Raw genomic sequence first — 9,353 nt, forward strand, 5'->3', positions numbered from 1 at the left:
TAATATGCATTTATATATATATAAAATTTTTATTTTTAAATTTTTTTCACAATAGTAATTATGAATTACTATTATGAAAAAATAATGTTCTAATAAAAATTAAGTTTTATATGTTGGTTTTGAAAGTATTGGCAGTTGAAATTTTTATTTTTTATTTTTCATCAAAAGGCACTGGTTACTTGAGCAATCAAAAGCTTTCTGTAGTTGTCTCCTTTAATGACAGAATGTTTGATACCATAGTGTATTTCCTCTGCAGTGGAGAACAGCTTTTTCTAAATTTTGGGGAACTTTTCCAGTCATTAATCCAACAGAATTTAATTTTAATTGGGATTCAGAAAGACCGTTGTGGGTTTCTTGGGTGTATGCATGTATATACATATAATACTTATGTGATTTCATTAAATATTCACAAAAACAAAAGCCACATGTTGATATGATTCCATTATTGTGAACAACCTAAGAAACCACTTTGTGTTTAGTTGAAATTTTTCCAGAAGCCACAACCTTCTAAATTAAATTGATGATTCTGTATTTTATTGGACATTTTAGGTTGGTAGTCACGTCAGAACTCATATATATTATCACACATATGCAATAATTTATTTACAAAATTTTGTTGCTATGAACTCTCCACTCAGACAAGGAAAGTAGACAAATAGTGGTTTGTTTTAATTGGCTTTTACAACTTAAATAGACATGTAAAAGTTCCTCTCATGACCCATTCCTTTAAACAAAGTTGAAATGTGTATTCTAAAAGGTTGTGATTCACAGAATATTGAAGATAGCTTATGGAAATATAATCATGGTTAGATTTTGATAATTTAGGACTGCTAACATGAATGGGTGAGTAAATTTTGGTAATACAAATTATTGACCTGCAAGTCTTTTTCTTTACTTTGATTCATCCCTTACTGCTAGGCGCAGTCTTTTCAGTATTTGGGTTCTTCATTCAACAGAAGTCAGGGAAATAATTTCATCATAGCAGAATGTTACCAACTGGACATTGTTTACTTTATTGGTAATAATGGTGAATCATGGTTGATAAATAGTTTTATATTCCTTTAAAAAAGATTCTAGAGGAATTGGAACTCTCATATGATATTTGTGGGAATGAAAAACAACAGTTATTTTGGAAAATAGCTTGAAAATTCTGCAAATATTTAGTAACCAGCAATGTGCTAATCTTCACATTGTACCCAAAAGGAATAAAAACAAATGTGGACATAAAAACTTGTGGGTAATCTGAGTGTAACTGACTATGACTAGTAATAATCAGATACATAGAGATTAAAGACACATGTGCAAACATCTAAGTGTAATTAGCATTAAAAATGTAGGAAACAGCATATTTTAAAATGAAATGGAGATCTTCTTTAAAGGGCAAAAACTCATTCAATTTTATGTCTTACAGGGTTTATACTGAGTTTAATATTGTATAAATGTATTAATTCAACTGTGAACCTAAAAATTTACAGTCACTTTTGAAAGATATATATCCTTTTTTACTGAATATGTTAAAGCTGTAACGAGATGCTTCTTCTAATCATGTGGTTATTAAATAAAATAAAAAATTGTGTGTGACTGTTTATACTCTATTATTCATAGTGGCCCCAAATTACAACTAAAAAGCTATCAATTGCTGAATATACAAACAGAGTGTGGCATGTCCACATAACAGCATAATATCTGGTAACACAAAGTCATGGAGTACTGATACAAGCTATAGCATCATTTAATCCTGAAAAATTTATGATCAGTGAAAATTAGAGACACAAATCCACACAGCTTCATTCATGGCAAGAAGTCTAGTATGGGCGAGTCTGCAGAGGTAATTAGTTGGGTATGTGGTTTATGCCTATAACCCCAACACTTCAGATTCAGAGGCACAGAATCAGAGTTCAAGGCAAGCCTGGGCTAAAGAGTCAGACCCTGTGATAAACAAAAGAAATTAGCAGGAAAAAAGTGGTTTCCTAGGAATGGTGATCATGGAATAATGGAGAGTGACTAATCTTATAATATTTTTTGAGATGGTGAAAATCTTCATTTTTGATGTAATTGTAAGTTTTATTTGTGAATTGGATGATATATGAATTATGCTATAGTAGAGGTATTTTTAAAGGCAAAGTAAAAATGGAGGACAGAAATCTGAGCTTGTTTACTAAGGCTTCTTAGGATTATTTCTAAGACAAATCATTACAAACCACACGTCTTAAAATAAGAGACTTTTTCTCTTATAGTTTTGGAAGCCAGGAATCCTTAATCAGTTTTTCTGGGCTGGAATTAAGGTGCTGACAGGACTGTGCTCTATCCAGAGATCTGTTCCTTTCTCTTCCATCCTTTGGTGTCTGCCTGCGTCCTTCGGCTTGTGGTTGTATTGATCCAATTTCTGTTTCCAAGGTCACATTATCTTTCTTAAATCTCCCTCTATTCATTGTTACAATGATATCAAGTTTTTATTTAGAGTCCACAAAGATGATCTCCCTATCTCAGAATCTTTTTTTAAGATAAACCATTAGTATATTGTTTTACATAAATCAGCTGAGAACAATGAGGAAAGTCACATTTTAAGCAATTATTCAGAGGTAGTTCTACCACTTTTCAGTGTAGAAGAAAATTGAATGTATATATGTGTTAAGCTTCTGTGTATTGTTGTTTCACTTTAAAGGCACTCTGCTGGTTATTTTTTTCATTTTTAATATTTTTATTGTGTTTTTATGCATTTCAGATAATACATCTTAATCGAATGTAGACTCGCTCTCCCCTTCCTACCTCTCATGACCCCATCCCCACTAAATTTCAGGTATTCTGTCATATATGTTAAATCCTATCTGGTCAAACATTTCTATCTAGGTGTCCCTTGGTGCAAATTCATCCACTGGAGTCTAGTCAACCTATCTAGAGTCACTCCCATTAAGAAGATCTCCTCTCCCTCACCCCACAGTAATCATTTGCCAATAGTTCCTTGACTAGGATTGGGATCTGCTACTCATTTCTTTCATCCTATGCTGGGTTTCTGTTTGTTTGAATTGGCATGGGTCTTGTACATGCTGTCAGCATTGCTTCAAGTTCATATGAAAAAGTTTCCAGTGGTCTGAAAACCTCTGTTTCCTTATGTTTCTGCACTAACCCTGGCTCTTACCATCTTTCTGCCCCCTCTCTGCACTGGTCCTTGAGTTGTGGGTGCATGAGGTTAGATATAGGAGTCCTAAAATGAATTCACAAAAAAGATAGAAATATTGATGAAAGCTGAAATGAAGATGGAATTGAAAATCTCAGTAAGTCAATTTGAAACAACAGGAGAAAGCCTCATAAATAGGATGAATGAAATGGAAGACAGAATATCAAGACTTGATGACAAAGTTGAAGAAGAACTCAACTCCTTGAGCAAAGACTATGGAAAAATTTTAAAAGCACGGGAATGGAATATGCATGAAATGTTGGGCACCATGAAAAGACCAAATCTATGCATCATAGATAGGCATACAGGAAGAAGAATCTCAAGCCAATGGCACTGAACAGACCTTCAACAGGATTATAGAAGGAAACTTCCCTAAATTAAGGAAAACATACCTATGCAGATATAAGAAGCATATAGAATACCAATTAGACATGGCCAGAACAGAAACTTCCACAGCATATCATAGCAAAAAAACATTAAATATACAGAATGAAGAAAGAGTACTGAAAGCTGCTAGAGAAAAACAACATTACATATAAAGGAAAACCAAGCAAAATTACAGCTGACTTTTCAGTGTAAACTATGGAAGCCAGAAGAGCCTGGACCAAGGTATTCCCAGTTCTAAATGACTATGGATGCCAACCCTGAATACTTTATCCAGAAAAACTATCTATCATAGTTTAAGTGGAACAGAAAATTTTCCATGACACAAATAGGTTGAAAGAATTCATGTCCATTAAACCAGGCCTATGGAGACTATTCAAAGAAATACAAAAGACCAAAGATACGAATGAGTATATCCAAGAGGTTACAGAAAGATAATAAAGGAAGGTATAATTACGGAAACACAAAATAGGACCAAGAACACAAACCAATTAAAATGACAGTAACCAAAACATATTTTTTGATAATAATTCTAAATATCAATGGCTTGAACTTCCCAGTCAAAATACACAGGCTAGGGGAATGGATTAAGAAGCAAAATCCATCGTTTTGTTATCTTCAAGAAACACATCTCACCTTCAGGTATAACCACTACGTTAGGGTGACCGAATGGAAAAAAAGTATTCCAAGCAATTGGCCCTAAGAAACAAGCAGGTGTTGCATTTCTAATATATGACAAAATAGACTTCAAATTAAAACTATTCAGAAGAGAAAAGAGGGTCACTTAATTCTAATCAAAGGAATAATTGATCAAAAAGATATTACAATCATAAACATATATGCACTAAATTCTGGTGCATCTAATTTTATAAGAACAGTACTACAGGGTTATAAAACACAGATTAACCCGCAATACAGTTTATAGCTCTAAATGTCTATCTCAAAATTGTTAACATAAACACATATGCAAATACTTTCTTCTAATTTTAAAATAAAATATTTAGACAAATGTAACAGTTTATTTGAACAAATAACTCCTGAATTGAGCAGCACATGGAACCAGCAGTGGTTCAGAAAGCTTCACTCAGCAATGCAACAGTAAGTTTCTGCAGAATGAGCATGGGAGTAATACAGAGAAACAGTTCCATTGACTACACTGATACAGCAATGTGTTGCTTTATTGAATATCATGTCATGAGCTATTTTCATTACCTGTATGTGCATCTGCTGTTCAATTGACTGAAGCTTAGCCATTTGTTACAAAAATATATCCCTAAGTTAAGTTTTGCTTATTTACCACTATTTGGATGCATTTTATTACTGTAAAAACTAGAAGTAGAAACATCCTCGATTTAATGGATTCCTGTTTATTTAATTTAATACATATTAAGCAGCATTTACAAGTTCCACTGATTAGCACCTGATATCTTGGGGCATTACCCAGCCTACCACAAACCCTATGAGGCCTCTTTTTCAAAGCATCTCCTTTACAGGAGACTATTGCAGACCATATCTATCAAAACTTGTTTGTATTTCTTGGTAAAATTGAGGTAAAAGGACCAAGTGATCTTGTAACCATATGGGTTTACTGTCTGGAAACATTACTAGACTTCTGTGCTCATAAGCTAGGAATTTTGTCATTGTCCAATGGACTGCTCATGTTAAAGGCCATCCAAGGCTTTGTCTCAACTTTATGAACCACATGGTATATATCTGTGACCAGCTGAGTTGTCTCATTTGAATTTTTTCATTCAAGTTCTGATATTTCCCAGAAATCATATAGAGCCAAAAAACATTCCTTTTTGTTCATTTTTTAAGTTCATGTGCAAACTGAAATGCTGTAAGAGATTCTTATTATTTTTGAGGATTTCATACAAGAGTATTGTATTTGCTTTACTTCCATCCTTCCCAGCCTTCTTTCAACTCTTCCTATGTGTCCCTCTCTCTCAATTTCTTGTCCTCTTTTTTTTATTATTATTGCTACATGTACATACATATATTTATTAAAAAGATTTGCCTACTTCCAAAACCAGTTGACAGGTCAACATGGATAAGGGAAATTTCATGGAGTCCCACCTCAAGATGAAGAACTACCAGCAATCAATGGAGGGCAGGGGATGGGGGAGGTGAGAACCAGTTTTCCCCAGGGACTAGCTTCCTGATTAGTTATTTAATCCCAAGTGGGCAAACCTAAACACAGGCACATCAGAGCACCAGTAAACGGACTCAGTACAAAAGAGGTCATTTCTGAAGTACCTCATCTCATGTCTCCTGACAGCTTTAGGCTTCAGGGGAAAGGAAGAAGAAAGTAATGTCTCGTAAACTGGAAACACAGTATGAGGATGTACATTTTAAACATGTCTAAGAGCTCAAAGAGAATGAAGTTCAAGTGAACTTAATTTAAACTTCCTTCAACTCTTTAGGAAAGAAAATCTGAGATCCATGCATCTAAGATGGAGGCAATGAACTCATTTTAAGTAAGAATTTCCATCAGATGTCATTTTTCCCTTGGCATACAATGAACAGATAGTGCATTTGGCCATGATACCAGGCAGAAACAGTTCTAACGGTGATTTTACTCCAAATCTGCTTCTGAATAATGAAACTCTTCAGTATTCTACCAGGATTGGGATCACTCAACCTGTTCGTCCACTTTGCCTCCCATGCCTTAATCTGAGTGATTTTTGGGTTATTTAAGAAAATTAAATTCAAATTCAGAGGATGGCTACTTGATACACTTGTAACTATTCCAAAAGAAGCTGATCTGCTGTGGGTAATAAGATGGGGTCCTGGCAAATTTGAAATATTGGTGACTTAATGAAAATCAGTACATGCACACAAAAGTTGAAGGCCCTAAAGAGAGCAAATACACATTTGGATGTATGTTCAAATGTGTGTGCTAAAAATAAAGCAAATCTATGTCTTGCTATCATAAGTTGTACACAGAACCCTAAAAACTTAGAATCCTTGTCTTGGGTATACTTTGCCTATAATCAGCCAAAACAAATACCTTTTGTGTATTTGATATTTATTGGGACTTGTGCAAGTTTATAGGAGCAAGAATTACACAGATTATAGTTTTGTGAGTACTCCAGTGGGTAGAAACAGGCAAAAATATATAACAGGCCACCATAATTCAGTACTTTGGAAAAAAATCAATGTCAGAGGAGAAGGGAGGGGTGAAGCTGTCAGCACAAAGTGGGCAGGAGAGACTTGGTGACAGGTGACACTTGTGTAGAAATTTGAAGAAATGAACAAGTTATATTTGTGAAGAAATGGGGAGTTGATAGGGAGGGGCTGTTGGAGAGAATTTCCCACTGAGAACAGAAATTGCAAAGAAACACACTTGGTTGACATCACAAACTGTGATCACAGACATCATATCACAAAAGACCATTGGGCATAAAGAGCTAAGCAAAAATATACAAAGGACAGAAAAACTGATTTTTATTGGCACAAAACATTCTCTCCCAATCAAAACTCAAGATAAAAGGTTCTGCCTCTGCATGTCTTCTGCCCTCCCTCCTAATCATGAGAGTGTACCTGATCTGCCTTTCATTTTTTTCTGATCTCACACTATTTGAATGGAATATATCTAATTGTGCCATTCTAGGTGTGTGCCTATATGCTTACTTAAGAGGAGTTCTGATTTGCTTATGTGTTCTTCAAATTTACACAGGTAGTGGAATAGAAAGAGAGAGGCAGGTTTACATGGAATAAGGAAATATATTTTGAGAATATTTTTATTGATTGAGAATTTTATAAAATGTATTTTGGTCACATTCAGGTCCCCTCCCCTATCTTTACCGCCATTCTACTATAGCGCCCCCTATCTTCCTGTCCACTATTATTATTTTTCTTTTTTTTTTAAAGGCCTGTGGATTCTAGTCTGTGTTCCGCAAATGCCCTTGGGCGTGCATCCCTCGGAACCTCCCAGCCATCATGCCTCTAAAGAAAACCAACTCTCCCCCTCCCAGCAGCTATCAATTGCCAGCAAATCTTCAGCTAGGACTGGAGTGTCTTTCACACCTCCCCTGTCGAAGTTGGGTTTTGTCTGACTTGGGCTTGCACAGGTCTTGTGCATGCTGTTACAAGCACTGTAGGTTCACATATGCAACTATTCTGTGGTCTCCAAACAACATGGTTTCTGGTTTCCTTGTATTCATTCACTACCTATCACTCTTACAAGAAAATAATTTTTGGAGCAGTACTTTTCATCTGAAATAGCTTTGTTGAAGTATCTGTGTACCTAACACAATCCCTATAGTTTATTCTGGGTTTCTTAAAAAAATGTTGTCTGGAGGGCTTCCTTGAAGGATGAATTCTCAAATATTCTTAAATAGCGAAGTGAAAATTCACCAGCCACAAGCAGAATTTCATGCAAACAGGGCTTTACTTCATAAAAGGACAGTTGGGACAGGTTGTAAAAACTGGAATTTGGCTGAGCGCAAAACCTGAGCATTCAGCTCCTTCATTTCACCCTTGGCGACATGGAGATCCTGACTGTGTCACAACATGCTGAATGCTTTCTGTGTGACAGGCATTGTATGAGACAGCTTTATGCCATCATCTTACTGTATCAGCTCCAAATAAACCCATGGATGCAGCCACGATGTAATGGGGGAATTGCAGCTGGAACCCAGGTTTGGAATCCTTTTCTGTTTCTTTATATTAAACTCTACTAAACACAATATAGTATGTCTATTGTGTAGCTCTGTCACTGTTAGCTCTGCTTTTAGTTTCTGAAAGAAAGATCTTGGGGGGTCCAGAGAGATGGCTCAGCAGATAAAGACACACCAAGATTGAAGACCTGAGTTTGATCCCTAGGACCCACATGGTGAAGAGAGAGAACTGACTCCCATGGCATGTCCTTTGACCTCCACACTTCCACTGTGGCACATGCACATGTGCACACAGACACACACAGGTACACACACACACACACACACAAGCATACACACATACACACAAATAAATTAATAAACATAATTTAAAAAGAAAAATCTTAGCCTTTCAACGTGGGTTTGTTAATTCAGTTCCAGGTAAACTAGAAATCTTATTATAAAGTAGTTTAAAGACAGTTTCAAGAAACTGCTAGATTTAAAAATTAACTGTAATGGGGGAATAAGTGCTTTAAGAGACAGGGATCAAAATGTAGTTCAGTATTAGAGTGTTTTCCTAGATTGTCTGAGACCCCAGATTCAATCTCAAGTACTGGAAAAAAATATAGGAATGGTATTCACTTTAGTAGAGTTTAGAGAGGGTGAGGCAGACATATCCCAATTAAGTAGTTATCCAAATAAAAGTAAAGATAATTATGATTGATAACTGCCATGTAAGAGAGTGACTGGATGATGATAACTTAGGTGAGAGGCATTTAATGTAGTTGTAGAGTTCTAGGAATATTTTCTTTTAAAATGTGATGATTCAACTAAAATATAAAAGGCGCTGAAAAGTGTATGCTAATTACTTCCCAACATTCAGAAATTTTTTATTTTTAGTAGTGGTCTAGGTGAAATCATTGTTTTTCTTTAATCACTGAGATAACCCACACTGACTCTAAAGTAGTTTGCTTAAGATAGCGTCTAGCTCTGACAACATAAGGTAGGTGAAGCCCAGAGCCCCAGCAGCCTTGAATTTTGATAGAAAGATCTCTAAGAACACAGGTATATCATTGGCTGTTACTGAAAACAGGGAGCTTAAAAGATAATCTAATCCAACCTATGTGTGTACTTAACTGGGAAGAAAACCAGGTAACTGCTACCTAGTTGTGGAAAATAGTACAGTATTA

Source organism: Nannospalax galili, unplaced genomic scaffold (assembly GCF_000622305.1).
Source record: "Nannospalax galili isolate Female #2095 unplaced genomic scaffold, S.galili_v1.0 scaffold150, whole genome shotgun sequence".
Lineage (NCBI taxonomy): Eukaryota > Metazoa > Chordata > Mammalia > Rodentia > Spalacidae > Nannospalax > Nannospalax galili.